At 47.9% G+C, this 16,260-nt stretch overlaps 1 long non-coding RNA gene across 1 annotated transcript in view; it reads right to left on the bottom strand.

The window, feature by feature from the left end:
* Positions 1-4,706: 4,706 nt before the first annotated feature.
* Positions 4,707-16,260, bottom strand: part of LOC140469089 (uncharacterized) — a 60,507-nt gene continuing 48,953 nt past the window's right edge. The window contains exon 6 of the long non-coding RNA XR_011955952.1: positions 4,707-5,607. This is a non-coding gene — a long non-coding RNA (uncharacterized lncRNA). The remainder of the gene's footprint in view (positions 5,608-16,260) is intronic.

Raw genomic sequence — 16,260 nt, 5'->3', positions numbered from 1 at the left:
TGCCTCCAAAACCAATAACACTATCCATAGATAAGGGGCCCAAAACTGCTCACAGTATTACAGTGGTGGCCTGACTGTTACGTTATATAATTTCAGCAAAACTTTTCTACTTTTATACTCCACTTCCTTTGAAATAAATGGCAACATTTCAATTTGCCTTCTCTATTACCCAATGAACCTGGATGATAACATGTAGTGACCCACAGGCAAGGACTCCTCAATCCACTCTGTTCTGCAGCTTTCTGCAATCTTTCTCTAGTTAAAAATAATATTCAGCTCCTCTATTCTTCCTGCCAAAGTACAACACCTCATATTTTCCCACATTAAGTTCCACCTGTCCAGTTTCTGCCCACTTGTTTAACCTGTTTAAATCTCTCTGAGGATTCTGAGTGTCACCCTCTCCAGTTGTACTCCCACCTCCTGCTGTGTCATCCATAAACTTGGCCACAGTACATTCCCTTTTCTCATCCAAGTCATTAATACAGATTGTAAATAATCTACCATCAGCCCCAACAATGATCCCTGTGACACACCACAGATTACAGATTGCCATCTTGAAGATGTCTCCTTATCCCAACTCCCTGTTTTCTATTAGTTCGCAAATCCTCTCTCCACGCTAATATACTACCCCCAACACTATGGGCTGTTATCTAATTGGAAGTAGGTTCATGTGTGGTAACTGAGACTGAAAATGTGTTGCTGGAAAAGCGCAGCAGGTCAGGCAGCATCCAAGGAGCAGGAGAATCGACATTTCGGGTATAAGCCCTTCTTCAGGAGCCCTTTTCGGGTTCATGCCCAAATGTTGATTCTCCTGCTCCTTGGATGCTGCCTGACCTGCTGCACTTTTCCAGCAACACATTTTCAGCTCTGATCTCCAGCATCTGCAGTCCTCACTTTCTCCTGGTAACTGAGACTGCCTTCTGAAAATTCAAATATATTACACCTGCAGCTTCTCCTTTATCTATTCTGCTTGTTACCTTCTTAAAGAATTCCAGTAACCTTGCCAGACTTCATTTCGTGAAGCTATGCTGACTCTGTTTGATCATACTGTGTTATCTATTCCTAAATGCTCTGCTATTTGGTGTGGTGGTAGTGCACCTATCTCTGTGCCAGAAGGCCTGCATTCAAGACTCACCTGCTCCACAGATATGTCATAATATTGACAAAGATGTTGATTAGAAAAAAAACAATAATGACTCTAACAGCTTACCAATAACAGACATTGAGCTAACTATCTGTGAGTTCCATGATTTTTAAAATCTCCTTCCCTTTTTAAATAGAGCTGTTACCTTGGCAGTTTTCTGTCATTCTTCTCTGGTCAGGCTCTGGGTGTGACTGGACTCCAAGCCCACAGTGATGTGGTTGGTTCTTACAAGCTCTCTGAACTGGCCAAGCAAGCCACTCAGTTCAAGGGCAATTAGGGATACACAATAAATGCTGGCCTTGCTAGTGACACCTCCATCCCAATGGGAATCTGCTCCAGGACCTTTCACATTGAGTCATAGAGATGTACAGCATGGAAACAAACCCTTCAGTCCAACCTGTCCATGCCAACCAGATATTCCAGCCCAATCGAGTCCCACCTGCCAGCACCTGGCCCATATCCCTCCAAACCCTTCCTATTGATAAAACCCATCCAAATGCCTCTTAAATGTTGCAATTGTACCAGTCTCCACCACTTCCTCTGGCAGCTCATTCCATACACGTACCACCCTCTGCGTGAAAAAGTTGCCCCTTAGGTCTCTTTTATACCTTTCCCCTCTCACCCTAAACCTAGGCCCTCTAGTTCTGGACTCCCCCACCCAGGGAAAAGACTTTGTCTATTTATCCTCTTCATGCCCCTCATGATTTTATAAAATCTATAAGGTCACCCCTCAGCCTCCGACCCTCCAGAGAAAACAGCCCCAGCCTATTTAACCTCTCCCAATGGCTAAAATCCTCCAACCCTGGCAACATCCTTGTAAATCTTTTCTGAGCACATTCAAGTTTCACAACACCCTTCCGATAGGAAGGAGACCAGAATTGCATGCAATACTCCAACAGTGGCCTAACCAATGTCCTGTACAGCCGCAACATGACCTCCCAACTCCTGTACTCAATACTCTGAGCAATAAAGGAAAGCATACCAAACGCCACCTTCACTATCCTATCTATCTGTGACTCCACTTTCAAGGAGCTATGAACCTGCACTCCAAGGTCTCTTTGTTCAGCAACACTCCCGAGAACCTTACTATTAAGTGTAAAAGTCCTGCTAGGATTTGCTTTCCCAAAATGCAGCACCTCACATTTATCTAAATTAAATTCCATCTTTAGTGTTATCTGTAAACTTACTAACTATACCTCTTATGTTCACATCCAGATCATTTATATAAATAATGAGAAGTAGAGGACCCAGCACCGATCCTTGTTGCACTCCACTGGTCACAGGCCTCCAGTCTGAAAAACAACCCTCCACCATCACCCTCTGTCTTCTACCTTTGAGCCAGTTCTGTATCCAAATGGCTAGTTCTCCCTGTATTCCATGAGATCTAACCTTGCTAATCAGTCTCCCATGGGGAACCTTGTTAAACACCTTACTGAAGTCCATATAGATCACATCTACCGCTCTACCCTCATCAATCCTCTTTTGTTACTTCTTCAAAACACTCAATCAAGTTTGTGAGACATGATTTCCCACGCACAAAGCCATGTTGACTATCCCTAGTCAGTCCTTCCCTTTCCAAGTACCTGTACATCCTGTCCCTCAGGATTCCCTCCAACAACTTGCCCACCATTGAGGTCAGGCTCACCGGTCTATAGTTCCCTGGCTTGTCCTCACCACCTTTCTTAAACAGTGGCACCACGTCTTCCAGCACCTCACCTGTGACTATCGATGATACAAATGTCTCAGCAAGAGGCCCAGCAATCACTTCCCTAGCTTCCCACAGAGTTCTAGGGTACACATTTTTTTTTAGATTAGATTAGATTACTTACAGTGTGGAAACAGGCCCTTCGGCCCAACAAGTTCACACCGACCCTCCGAAGAGCAACCCACCCAGACCCATTCCCCTACTTTTACCCCTTCACCTAATTCTATGGGCAATTTAGCGTGGCCAATTCACCTAACCTGCACATTTTTGGACTGTGGGAGGAAACTGGAGCACCCAGAGCAGAATGTGCAAACTCCACAACAGACAGTTGCCTGAGGCGGGAATTGAACCCGGGTCTCTGGTACTGTGAGGCAGCAGTGCTAACCACTGTGCCACCGTGGAGGCAAGTGGCTGGGCATGAATAACCGCTTCATGAAGTTCTTCGGCATTGAGAGATTTGAGACATTCGCCCAAAAGACATCAAGACTCACTTTGTCACTGACACTCGAATTATTACAACTCTTCAGTGACAAGTGAGCAAATAACCACAGATGGTGATACAAAATCTTTAAGCACCATTGGCTCCTCAACCAAGCACGTACACCAAATGTCCTCTCGTACTGAGTAGGATTACTATTGCAACAACACAACATCAGTCGGGTAAAACTAACCTGTCTCACCACGGTCTAAACCCAGCTCACGTTCCCTATTAGTGGGTGATCAATCCAACACTTGGTGAATTCTGCTTCACAATGATAGAAAGAGCCGACATCGAAGGATCAAAACGTGACGTCGCTATGAACGCTTGGCAGCCTCCAGCCAGTTATCCCTGTGGTAACTTTTCTGACACCTCTTGCTTAAAACCCAAAAGTTCAGAAGGATCGCGAGGCCCCGCTTTCACGGTCTGTACTCGTACTGAAAATCAAGATCGAGCGAGCTTTTGCCCTTCTGCTCCACGGGAGGTTTCTGTCCTCCCTGAGCTCGCCTTAGGACCCCTGCGTTACGGTGTGACAGGTGTACCGCCCCAGTCAAACTCCCCACCTGACACTGTCCCCGGATCGGGTCGCACCCTCAGGGCTCGCCTCCCCACCTCACCGGGTAAGTGAAGAAACAATAAGAGTGGTGGTATTTCACCGGCAGCCAAAGCCTCCCACTTATTCTCCACCTCTCATGTCTCTTCACAGTGCCAGACTAGAGTCAAGCTCAACAGGGTCTTCTTTCCCCGCTAATTCTGCCAAGCCTGTTCCCTTGCTTGATCAGGTCCTGGGGATTTATCCACCTTTATGCGTTTCAATACATCCAGCACTTCCTCCTCTGTAATCTGGACATTTTCCAAGATGTCACCATCTATTTCCCTACATTCTATATCTTCCATGTCCTTTTCCACAGTAAATACTGACTCCCCCATCTCCTGCGGCTCCACACAAAGGCCGCCTTGCTGATCATTGAGGGGCCCTATTCTCTCCCTAGTTACCCTTTTGTCCTTAATATATTTGTAAAAACCCTTTGGATTCTCCTTAATTCTATTTGCCAAAACTATCTCATGTCCCCGTTTTGCCCTCCTGATTTCCCTCTGAAGTATACTCCTACTGGCTTTTTGACTTTGGAAAGCTTCCCAGCAGGGCTGTCCCTTCCCTTGCCTGGCACCAGCTATCCATTGCTTTAAGAGATGCCCACAGCTGGCATCTGGTTTGGGTATGATCTTCTCTGGGTAGCTTTGCTGCCAGTGACCATTCTTGTAATCCTGGATCCCACGGGTTGACTCGTATTGAATGGTGAAGGATTAGCCATTAGCAGAAGAGGTTTGAATTTGAATAATAAGAAGCAGTTTATTACATATTCGTTAGATTAGGGGTTACATTAGTTTAAGATTGTTTAGCAACATTAACACTAGTTGGTACACATTGATATCTTTTAACAGACAGTAACTGACCTGTTCAAGAGGCTGTACTCTGTATAGTAGACAGATTCACAATTACAACTTAGAACAACGACAGAATCAACAACAAACAAAGACCTCAATGTACATAACAGTGGGTGGAGCCATTCCAAAGCTTCTGTATTAACCCTATCACTGCTGATTGATTTGGTTTGATTTAATTCATTTATTGTCACATGCACCTGAGTACAGTGAAAAGCTTTGTTGATGAGCAGTACAGGCAGATCATAGAAAGCAAGGACATAGAGATCATAGGGTGAAGGAAAAACTTAGACAGTGACATACAGTTTACATCACACAGGGTGTGTGCGAGGCAAGATCAACACTAGCTAGATCAGCTTCATTTGAGGCTAGACCTTCCACTCATCAGTCTAATAACAGCCAGGGAGAAGCTGTCCTGAACCTGCTGGTCCATGTGTTCAGGCTTCTGTATCTACTGCCTGATGGAAGAGGTTGTAGGAGAGCGTTACCGGGATGCGAAGAATCTTTGATAATGTTGGCAGCCTTTCTGGGGCAGCAAGCCATGTAAATGGAGTCATGGATGGAAGGTTGGCTTCCATGATGGTCTGGGCTGTGCAGACTATCCTTTATAGTTTCTATCGATCCTGGGCAGAGCTGTTACCATACCAGGCTGTTATGTACCCGGGCAATATGCTTTCAATGGTGCATCTGTGGAAGTTGGTGAGGGTCCTTCTGGACATGCTGAATTTCCTGAGGTGCCTGAGGAAGAAGAGGTGTTGTTCTGCCTTCTTGACTGTCTTATATAACATTGGAAGTGGAATCCCAATCTGTTCCCCTCCTTCTGCCTGGAGCAGGGAGCTGTCACGGAGGTGAAATCAGTCAGACATACAACATTGGATCAGGTAAGGCCTGATTCACACTGTGGCTTCAAGATACCTTCCAAAGACAAGAACATAACCTCAGCTGATGCTTCATTTCAGTTCAACCTGCACTGTCTGAGCATCAGTGCTGAAGGAATGGGCACTGTTGGAGGGCCGGTATTGAGGGAGTGGGCACTGTCAGAGGGTCAGTACCGAGGGAGTGGGCACTGTCTGAGTGTCAGTGCTGAGGAAATGGGCACTGTCTGACCACCAATTCTGAGGGAATGGGCACTGTCGGAGGACCAATACTGAGGGACTGGGCACTGTCAGAGGATTGGTACTGAGGGCGTGGGCACAGTAGGAAGGTTAGTACTGAAGGAGTAGGCACTGTCGGAGGGTCGATACCGAGGGAGTGGGCAATGTCGGAAGGTCAGTGCTGAGAGAGTGCCGCACTGTCAGACGGTCAGTACTGAGGGAATGGGCACTGTCGGAGGGTCAGTGCTGAGGGAGTGCTGCACTGTAGGAGGATCAGTGCTGAGGGAGTGCTGCACTGTTGGAGGATCAGTGCTGAGGGAATGCCGCATTATCAGAGGGTCAGTGCTGAGGGAATGCCGCACTGTTGGAGGATCAGTACTGAGGGAATGCCACAATGTCAGAGGGTCAATATTGAGGGAGTGCTGCACTGTCGGAGGGTCAGTGCTGAGAAAGCAGCACTTTATTGGAAGCACTGATGTGGGGGAATGCTGTACTGTTGTTGAATCAGTCTGGTGAGAGTGCAGGCAGTCAGAGACGTCCTCCTTGATAAAGGGATGACCTGTCTGCTTGCTCTGTGCATTCGAGTGGGCTGAGGTTTATCTTCTCTAAATTGAAGTAGGCTGGGGATGGGGAGGGGGTCCTATGGTGATCAAAGGAACAATCGTCCCTCAGACTGAACTACAAAATTACAGTGTCTCTTTGCTTTTTGTGCGATCTTGCTGTGTGCTAGTATGTGCTATGTTTGTTCATGTAACAAAGTAGAATCAGGAGGGGTCTCTTTAATAGCTTTAACCTGTTTCCTGTTCAACTGATCTCACACCATAGGAGATACTGAGGACTGCAGATGCTGGAGATCAGAGCTGAAAATGTGTTGCTGGAAAAGCACAGCAGGTCAGGCAGCATCCAAGGAGCAGGAGAATCGACGTTTCGGGCATGAGCCCTTCTTCAGGAATGAGGAAAGTGTGTCCAGCAGGCTAGGATAAAAGGTAGGGAGGAGGGACTTGGGGGAGGGGCGTTGGGAATGCGATAGGTGGAGGGAGGTCAAGATGAGGGTGATAGGCCAGAGTGGGGAGGGGGCAGAGATGTCAGGAAGAAGATTGCAGGTTAGGAAGGTGGTGCTGAGTTCGAGGGATTTGACTGAGACAAGGTGGGGGGAGGGGAAATGAGGAAACTGGAGAAATCTGAGTTCATCCCTTGTGATTGGAGGGTTCCCAGGTGGAAGATGAGGCGCTCTTCCTCCAACTGTCGTGTTGCCATGGTCTGGCGATGGAGGAATCCAAGGACCTGCATGTCCTTGGTGGAGTGGAAGGGGGAGTTGAAGTGTTGGGCTATGGGGTGGTTGGGTTGGTTGGTCCGGGTGTCCCAGAGGTGTTCTCTGAAACGTTCCGCACGTAGGCGGCCTGTCTCCCCAAAATAGAGGAGGCTACATCACACCATATCCCACTCTTTGCTCTAAATCCCCAAATTGCACATGCTAACAAAACTTAACAATCTCAGCTTCAAAATGAATGTTTCAGCCAATAGCAATTTGTAGAACAACATTCCAAACTTCTTTATCTTTTTGTTTATGGAAGTGTTTCAAAAGTTCACTCTTGAAAGATCTGGCTGTATATTTCAGACTGGATCCCAAGTCCCAGTGTCTGGATTAGTGGTGCTGGAAGAGCACAGCAGTTCAGGCAGTATCCAGGTAGCTTCGAAATCGACGTTTCGGGCAAAAGCCCTTCATCAGGAATAAAGGCAGTGAGCCTGAAGCATGGAGAGATAAGCTAGAGGAGGGTGGGGGTGGGGAGACAGTAGCATAGAGTAGCACCACAGCAATGTGACAGGACTGTCACTGGATACAGATTAGAGTGGTGCTGGAAAAGCACAGCAGCTGTGGTTTTCCAGCACCATTCTAATCTAGACTCTGGTTTCCAGCATCTGCAGTCCTCACTTTTGTCACTACAAGTCAGTGTCTTGTAAATCTTTGCAACTCCTATCAACTAGTTCTCCATCAAATCAAATTCTTTCCTTCCTTTGAAATTGTCTTATAGCCTGTAATTTATTCTTATTCATGTGAATTGTGTGAGATGGAGTTTGTGATTGTGTGTATGTGTGAGGATAAGTTTGCATGTGTTAGTTTAAATGGAAATGAAGTCTGTGTGTGTGTCTGTGTGTGAATGTGTGTCTCTGTGCCTCTGTATCTGTGTTTTGTGTCTGTGTTTTTGTCTGTGTGTCTATGTGTGTGCCTGTGTGTCTGTGTATCTGTGTGTCTGTCTGTGTATCTGTGTATTTGTGTGTCTGTGTATCTGTGTGTCTGTGTTTTTGTCTGTGTATCTATGTGTGTGCCTGTGTGTCTGTGTATCTGTCTGTGTATCTGTGTATCTGTGTGTCTGTGTATCTATATATCTGTGTGTCTGTCTGTGTATCTGTGTGCCTTGCATCTCTGTGTCTGTGTGTCTGCGCGTCTGTGTATCTCTGTATCTGTGTGTCTGTGTGTGGTGGAGGTGAGCGTGTGAGTCCAATGGATGTTCCTGTCAGGGGGTGGTCCCATTCCATATCTGAAATCACTTAATTGGCTGTAACGATAACTGGCTGGTCTCGTGTTTATTGCCCATCCCTAATTGCCCTGCAAAGGGTGGTGATGAGCTGCATCCTGGATCTGCTGCCATCCTTGGAGTGCAGGCACACCCACAATCCCCTTAGGGAGGGAATTCCAGGACTTTGACCCAGCGACAGTGAAGAAACGGCGATGTATTTCCCAGTCAGGATGGGGAGTGGTTTGGAGGGGAATTTGAAGGGGGCGGTGTTCCCATGTATTCGTTGCCCGTGTCCCTATAGGCAGCAGTGGCTGTATGTGTGGAAGGTGCTGTCTAAGGAGCCTTGGTGAGTTCTGCAGTGTCTCTTGTAGGTGGTCTGCACTGCTGCTAATCAGCGTCAGTGATGAAGGGACAGAATATTGAAGGTGGAGATGTGGAGACGATCAAGTGGACTGCTTTATCCTGGATGCTTAGTGAGCTCCAGGGTCAACAGCTTCTTGAGTGTTGTTTGATCTGTACTCATCCAGGCAAGTGGGGACTGTTGTATCACACTCCTGACTTGTGCCTTGTAAATGGAGGACAGACTTTGGGGAGGCTGGAGGTGAGTTACTCACTGCAGAATCTCTAACCTATGACCTGCTCTTCTGGCTGCTGTACTTTAATGGCAAGGCAAAACTGAGGACTGCAGATACTGGAGATTAGAGTTGAGAGTGTGGTGCTGGAAAATCACAGCAGGTCAGGTAGCATCCGAGGAGCAGGAAAATTGACGGTTCCTGATGAAGGGTTTATGCCCAAAACATCGACTCTCCTGCTCCTCAGATGCTGCCTGACCTGCTGTGCTTTTCCAGCACCACACTCTTGTATTTTAATGACAAGTTCAATTTCTGGTCAATGGTAATCCTTAGGATTTTGTAAATGATGGTAATGTCATTGAATACCAAAAGGCAATTTTGTTTCTTATAGGAGATGGTCATTGCCTGGCAACTGTTCCTTAGCCCTTATCAGTCTAAGCTTGGTCCAGGACTTGTTGTATATGGACACGGCCCACTTCAGTATCTGAGGACCTGTGAATGGTGCTGAACGTGTGCATTCATTGGTGAATATCCACTTCTGACCCTTATGATGGAGGGAAGGTCATTGATGAAGCAGCTGAAGATGGTTGGGCCTGAGGAACTCCTGCAGAGATGTCCTGGAACTGAGATGACTGACCTTCAACAACCACAACCATCTTCCTCTGTGCCAGATCTGATTCCAACCAGCAGAGAGTTTTCTCCGATTCCCAGGGTTCCTTGATGCCATACTCGGTCAAATAGGACTTTGACATCAAAGATAGTTACACTCACCTCACCTCTGGAGATGGGCGTGGAGTCACCCAGGGATGAAGATAGCAGTGTCTGCATCATTGTCTGTAAACTATAAGTCTGTGAGTGTGACTACGTCAGGCTGTTCATTGGCCTGTCCGTGGGTGAGCTCCAGGGTCAACAAAGGTGGGTTTGCTCTTATCATTCCCATGTCTATGCTGACACTGGGTTAGCCATCGTCTAATTCATTTTTTGAGGTTTGATATAACTGAGAGACGTACTTGATCATTTCAAGTGTCTGGAGTCCCATGTAGACCTGACCAGGGAGAACAGATTTCCTTCCCTAAAGGACATTCATGGATTTGGTAGGTTTTTTTTTAACAACCACAGTTACAGGGTCACTATTAGATTTGTTCCAGATGGTATTTAATAGATATCTCTCAGTCTGCCTCATGGTCAGATTTGAACCTACGTCCCTAAGATTTAGCCTGGTTCTCTGGATTGCTAGCCCTGAGATGTTACCATTATGCTCCAGGATGGAACTCTTTTGAAGTCCAGATGTTTTTCAAGTTGTTCTTACAACCACAGTGTGAATTTATAACTTTGAATTGGTAAGTTTTGTAATGCACCTAAAAGGTTTGAAATTAGATTCTGGTCAGGGATGTTGCAATGCAGTGATGCTGGCTTTCCACTCAGCACTTACCAATAATGATGGAATAATCATCAATAAATCAACAAAATGTTTGCAACACAGACATTCATCTTGAGGTCGTGGGATTTATGGACTGTGGAGAGATTTTACAAGTGTGTGTGTGTGTGTGTGCACTGATGCTCCAACAGTGCAGCACTCCCTCAGTACTGACCCTCTGACAGTGCGGCACTCCCTCAGTACTGACCCTCTGACAGTGCGGCACTCCCTCAGCACTGACCCTCCGACAGTGCGGCACTCCCTCAGCACTGACCCTCCGACAGTGCGGCACTCCCTCAGCACTGACCCTCCGACAGTACCCTCCGACCCTCCGTTGTCTTTCCCTTAGGCATCTGTTGACAAAATTACGTGGGTATCCGTTTTTGGCGAATACATTGTATAGGTGTTCCTCTTCCTGTTTTTGTAGTTCTGGTGTGCTGCAGTGTGTTGTGGCCCTTTTGAATAGTGTCCTGATGCAACTTCTTTTGTGTGTGTTGGGTGGTTGCTTTCGTAGTTCAGGACTTGGTCTGTGTGTGTGGCTTTCCTGTATACCTTTGTGGTGAATTCTCCAACACACACAAAAGAAGTTGCATCAGGACACTATTCAAAAGGGCCACAACACACTGCAGCACACCAGAACTGCAAAAAGAGGAAGAGGAACACCTATACAATGTATTCGCCAAAAATGGATAGCCCCACAATTTCTTCAACAGATGCCTAAGGGAAAGACAACAGAACGAGGACATGCCGCAACCCAAAGGACTAGCCACACTACCATACATCAAGAGCATTTCTGAACTGACAGCGAGACTACTGCGACCACTAGGACTCATAACAGCACACAAACCAACAACCACTCTCAGACAACAACTCACCAGAATGAAGGGCCGGTTCCCAGCATAAGCAAAACCAATGTAGTGTACAAAATCCCATGCAAGGACTGCACCAAACACTACATAGGACAAACAGGAAGACAGCTAACGATCCGCATCCATGAACACCAACTAGCCACGAAACGACACGACCAGCTATCCTTAGTAGCCACACACGCAGATGACAAGCAACATGAATTCGACTGGGACAACACTACTATTATAGGACAAGCCAAACAGAGAACAGCCAGAGAATTCCTGAGCCATGGCACTCATCCACAGATTCAACCAATAAGCAATATACCGACCACTGCAACAGACAGCTCAAACTGACAACCGGAAGCGGCACTACAAACCACTATAAATGCCGGAGGAAAGATCACAGAAGTGCTTCACAGGAGGCTCCCAAGCACTGAGGATGTCACCTAGACAGGGGATGAAACGTCTGCAACACAAATTCCCAGCTCGGCGAATAGAACCACAACTCCATTAGTGCTGACCCTCCGGTGTTTCATTCCCTCAGCACTGACCCTCTGAGAGTGCGGCAATCCCTCAGCACTGACCCTCCGACAGTGCGGCACTCCCTCAGCACTGACCCTCCGACAGTGCGGCACTCCCTCAGCACTGACCCTCCGACAGTGCGGCACTCCCTCAGCACTGACCCTCCGACAGTGCGGCACTCCCTCAGCACTGACCTTCCGACAGTGCGGCACTCCCTCAGCACTGACCCTCCGACAGTGCGGCACTCCCTCAGCACTGACCCTCCGACAGTGCGGCACTCCCCCAGCACTGACCCTCCGACAGTGCGGCACTCCCTCAGCACTGACCCTCCGACAGTGCGGCACTCCCTCAGCACTGACCCTCCGACAGTGCGGCACTCCCTCAGCACTGACCCTCCGACAGTGCGGCACTCCCTCAGCACTGACCCTCCGACAGTGCGGCACTCCCTCAGCACTGACCCTCCGACAGTGCGGCACTCCCTCAGCACTGACCCTCCGACAGTGCGGCACTCCCTCAGCACTGACCCTCCGACAGTGCGGCACTCCCTCAGCACTGACCCTCCGACAGTGCGGCACTCCCTCAGCACTGACCCTCCGACAGTGCGGCACTCCCTCAGCACTGACCCTCCGACAGTGCGGCACTCCCTCAGCACTGACCCTCCGACAGTGCGGCACTCCCTCAGCACTGACCCTCCGACAGTGCGGCACTCCCTCAGCACTGACCCTCCGACAGTGCGGCACTCCCTCAGCACTGACCCTCCGACAGTGCGGCACTCCCTCAGCACTGACCCTCCGACAGTGCGGCACTCCCTCAGCACTGACCCTCCGACAGTGCGGCACTCCCTCAGCACTGACCCTCCGACAGTGCGGCACTCCCTCAGCACTGACCCTCCGACAGTGCGGCACTCCCTCAGCACTGACCCTCCGACAGTGCGGCACTCCCTCAGCACTGACCCTCCGACAGTGCGGCACTCCCTCAGCACTGACCCTCCGACAGTGCGGCACTCCCTCAGCACTGACCCTCCGACAGTGCAGCACTCCCTCAGCACTGACCCGCCGAAGTGCAGCACTCCCTCAGCACTGACCCGCCGAAGTGCAGCACTCCCTCAGTGCTGACCCTAATAAACACCTTCTTAACCATCCAGTCTACATGTGCCGCAAACTTGATAGAATTATGTGTCTGAACCACTCTATTCTCCAGTCTGTTTAATTGTATAAGTCATATTGTTGTTTGTTTTATCCAAAAACACTTTACATTTTTTCAAATTAAACTCTAAATGCCTCTGCTTGGCACATTGACCTAATTGATTAACATTTTTTGACACCATAGAGAACCTTCTTAACTGACCACTAACCCACTAACTTTGGAATCATCCACAAACTTACTTACCATGCTTTCAGTAATCTCATCTACACCATTTATGTATATTTATACTCGATGAATGACTTGGTTTCGCAATGGGTGGGAATTTTTGTTCGTCTTTCTGCTCTGATGACCTTTATAGTTCAGGTCACTGAACACCAAATGAGGGTGGACATTGAGATGAAGACAGCAGCAAGAAACTAAAAATAAATTAGATGTCGATTGTTGTGAAAAGGTATTGGTGCTTGTTTCCCGTTGTACTGAATTCACGTTAAAAATCAGTGAATGAAAAAGCTTCTATAACGAAAATCAAACTCGAGAAAAGAAGAGTGAGTTGGAAACAGGGGGCAATGATAAAAGCAAAATTCTGCAGCTGCTTCAAATCTGAAACAAAAACAGAAATTGATGGAGAAACTCAGCAGGTCTGGCAGCATCTGTGGAGAGAGAAACAGAATTAACGTTTCGAGTCCTGTGGCTCTTCTTCAGAATAGAAAAATGGGCAGATATGTGAATGACATAAAGAGGGTGGAAATGTTAATAATGTGCTGGTCACAGCTGGAGGATGACAGTGATGGGAGAAAGGTAATTATTCGTGTTTCAGAAACAGACAGCTCCTCAGCTCAGCAACAGCAAAAAAAATTGAAAAGAAAAGGCATTGAAAATTCAACAAAAATATGACGGCCTGCCTGGAAAGGTCAGTGGAATAGTGGGAGGATTGGTCATTGCCAGATAGCTTATGAACATCTGAGTCATTTTCATATTGCAGTTTATATTTTATTTTACAGATGTCAAGGCCTTGGAGTGGGTGGAGAGGAGATTTATCGGAATAGAACAAGAGATGGGAACATCACTTTTGGTGAGACTGGAGAAGCTGCAATTGTTTCCCTTAGAACAGGGAAGGTTAAGCAGAGACTTAACACAGACGCTGCAAAGCAGAAGGATTCTGAAAGATTTCCTGCTGATGGCCTGTGTTTGTAAATTCTATGCAACATAAATACTACAGTATCTGTAAACACAACAGAATCATTGAAAAGCAATAGAATGGACTGAAGGCACAGTCTGATTCACAAGATGTTGAGTTAGATGAAGTTTCCCCTTTATGCAGGAATTGTGAGAGTGCTTTGGCTTTATTTTACCAAGTCAGCAATAATTAGTCATTTTGCAACATAAAATTATGAAGAAATGATGTAATCACAATTGAACTTTAAATGTTTCGTGAAACTAATAAGCTACTTAACTGGTACACTTATGTTGCATTGTATTGAGAACAATTATTTTACACAAGGCTGACCCACCGACAGTGCAGCACTCCCTCAGCACTGACTCTCCACCCTCCTATTGTTCTCTTTGCTACCTTCTCCTTATCCCACCGCCATCCCATTTATGTCTTCACCCCGTGCTCCCTGCCTTCATTCCTGAGGAACGGCTTTTGCCCGAAACGTCGATTTTCCTGCTCCTCGGATGCTGCCTGACCTGCTGTGCTTTTCCAGCACCACTCTAATCTTGACTCTGATCTCCAGCATCTGCAGTCCTCACTTTCGCCTGGCATGTAGCAGTGCCAAGGATCCAGTTGGGATGGAACAGTGCCAGGGATTAGGTTGGGGTGGAACAGTGACAAGGATCCGGTTGGGATGGAATAGTGCCAGGGATTAGGTTGGGGTGGAACAGTGACAAGGATCCGGTTGGGATGGAACAGTGCCAGGGATTAGGTTGGGGTGGAACAGTGACAAGGATCAGGTTGGGATGGAACAGTGTTGAGTGTGTGTTGCTGGAAAAGCACAGCAGGTCAGGCATCATCCGAGGAGCAGGAAAATCGACGTTTCATCAGGGAATTTTTTTTTTATGAGGCTGGGAGCCTCGGGGGTGGAGAGATAAATGGGACGGGAGTAGGGCTGGGGGGAAAGTAGGAGAGAGTGCAATAGGCAGATGGAGGTGGGGGTAAAAATGATAGGTTGGAGGGGAGGGTGGAGTGGATAGGTGGGAAGGGAGGTAGGACAGGTCATGGGGACAGCGCTGAACTGGAAGGTTGGAACTGGGGTAAGGTGGGGAGAGGGGAAATGAGGAAACTGGTGAAATCCACATTGCTGCCCTGGGGTTGAAGGGTCCCGAGATGGAAGATGGTGTTCTTCCTCCAGGCATTGGGTGGTGAGGGAGCGGCGGTGGAGGAGGCCCAGGACCTGCATTTCCTCGGCAGAGTGGGAGGGGGAGTTGAAATGTTCAGCCATGGGGCAGTGGGGTTGATTGGTGCGGGTGTCCTGGAGATGTTCCCTAAAGTGCTCTGTGAGAAGGCATCCAGTCTCCCCAATGTAGAGGAGACCGCATCGGGAGCAACGAATACAATAAATGATATTGGTGGATGTGCAGGTGAAACTTAGATGGATGTGGAAATCTTTTTCGGGGCCTTAGATAGATGTGAGGGAGGAGGTGTGGGCACAGGTTTGGCAATTCCTGCAGTGGCAGGAAAAGGTGCCAGGATGGGAGGGTGGGTTGTAGGGGGGCGCAGACCTGACCAGGTAGTCATGGAGGGAACGGTCTTTGCGGAAGGCGGAAAGGGGTGGGGAGGGAAATATATCCCTGGTGGTGGGGTCTTTTTGGAGGTGGCAAAAATGTCAGAGGATGGTGCGGATGATCCAGTGCCAACAGGATCCTTGGCACTCTTACATTCCAACTCTTACATTGGTCAGAGAAGATTGTTTTGGATTCAGTAGATGAAGATGTTGAGACACACTGGGTGATGAGTTTTGAGGCACAGGAGGAACTGGTAGACCTCTCACCCACTGGCACTTTTCCTCAGCTCAGAATCCCTACACTGCAGAAAGAGGCCATTCAGCCCTTTGAGTCTGCACCGACCCTCCGAATAACATTCCAGACAGACTCCCCCCACCTATCCCTGTAACCCTGCATTCCCCATGGTTAACCCACCTAGCCTGGAAATCCCTGGACACTATGGGAAATTTCCTGTGGCCAATTCATCCTAATCTGCACATCTTTGGACTGTGGGAGGAAGCTGGAGCACTCGGAGGAAACCTGCGCAGACACGGGGAGAATGTACAAACTCCATACAGACAGTCACTGATGGTAGAATTAAACCCTGTGAGGCAGCAGTGCTCATCACTGAGCCACTCGTCATGGCTGAAGGCTTCATTGATAAAG

The sequence above is a fragment of the Chiloscyllium punctatum genome, chromosome 48 (assembly GCF_047496795.1).
Source record: "Chiloscyllium punctatum isolate Juve2018m chromosome 48, sChiPun1.3, whole genome shotgun sequence".
NCBI classification, from domain to species: Eukaryota; Metazoa; Chordata; class Chondrichthyes; order Orectolobiformes; family Hemiscylliidae; genus Chiloscyllium; species Chiloscyllium punctatum.
Note: the sequence above shows the minus strand (reverse complement) of the source record. Positions and strands in the feature narration are given on the sequence as shown.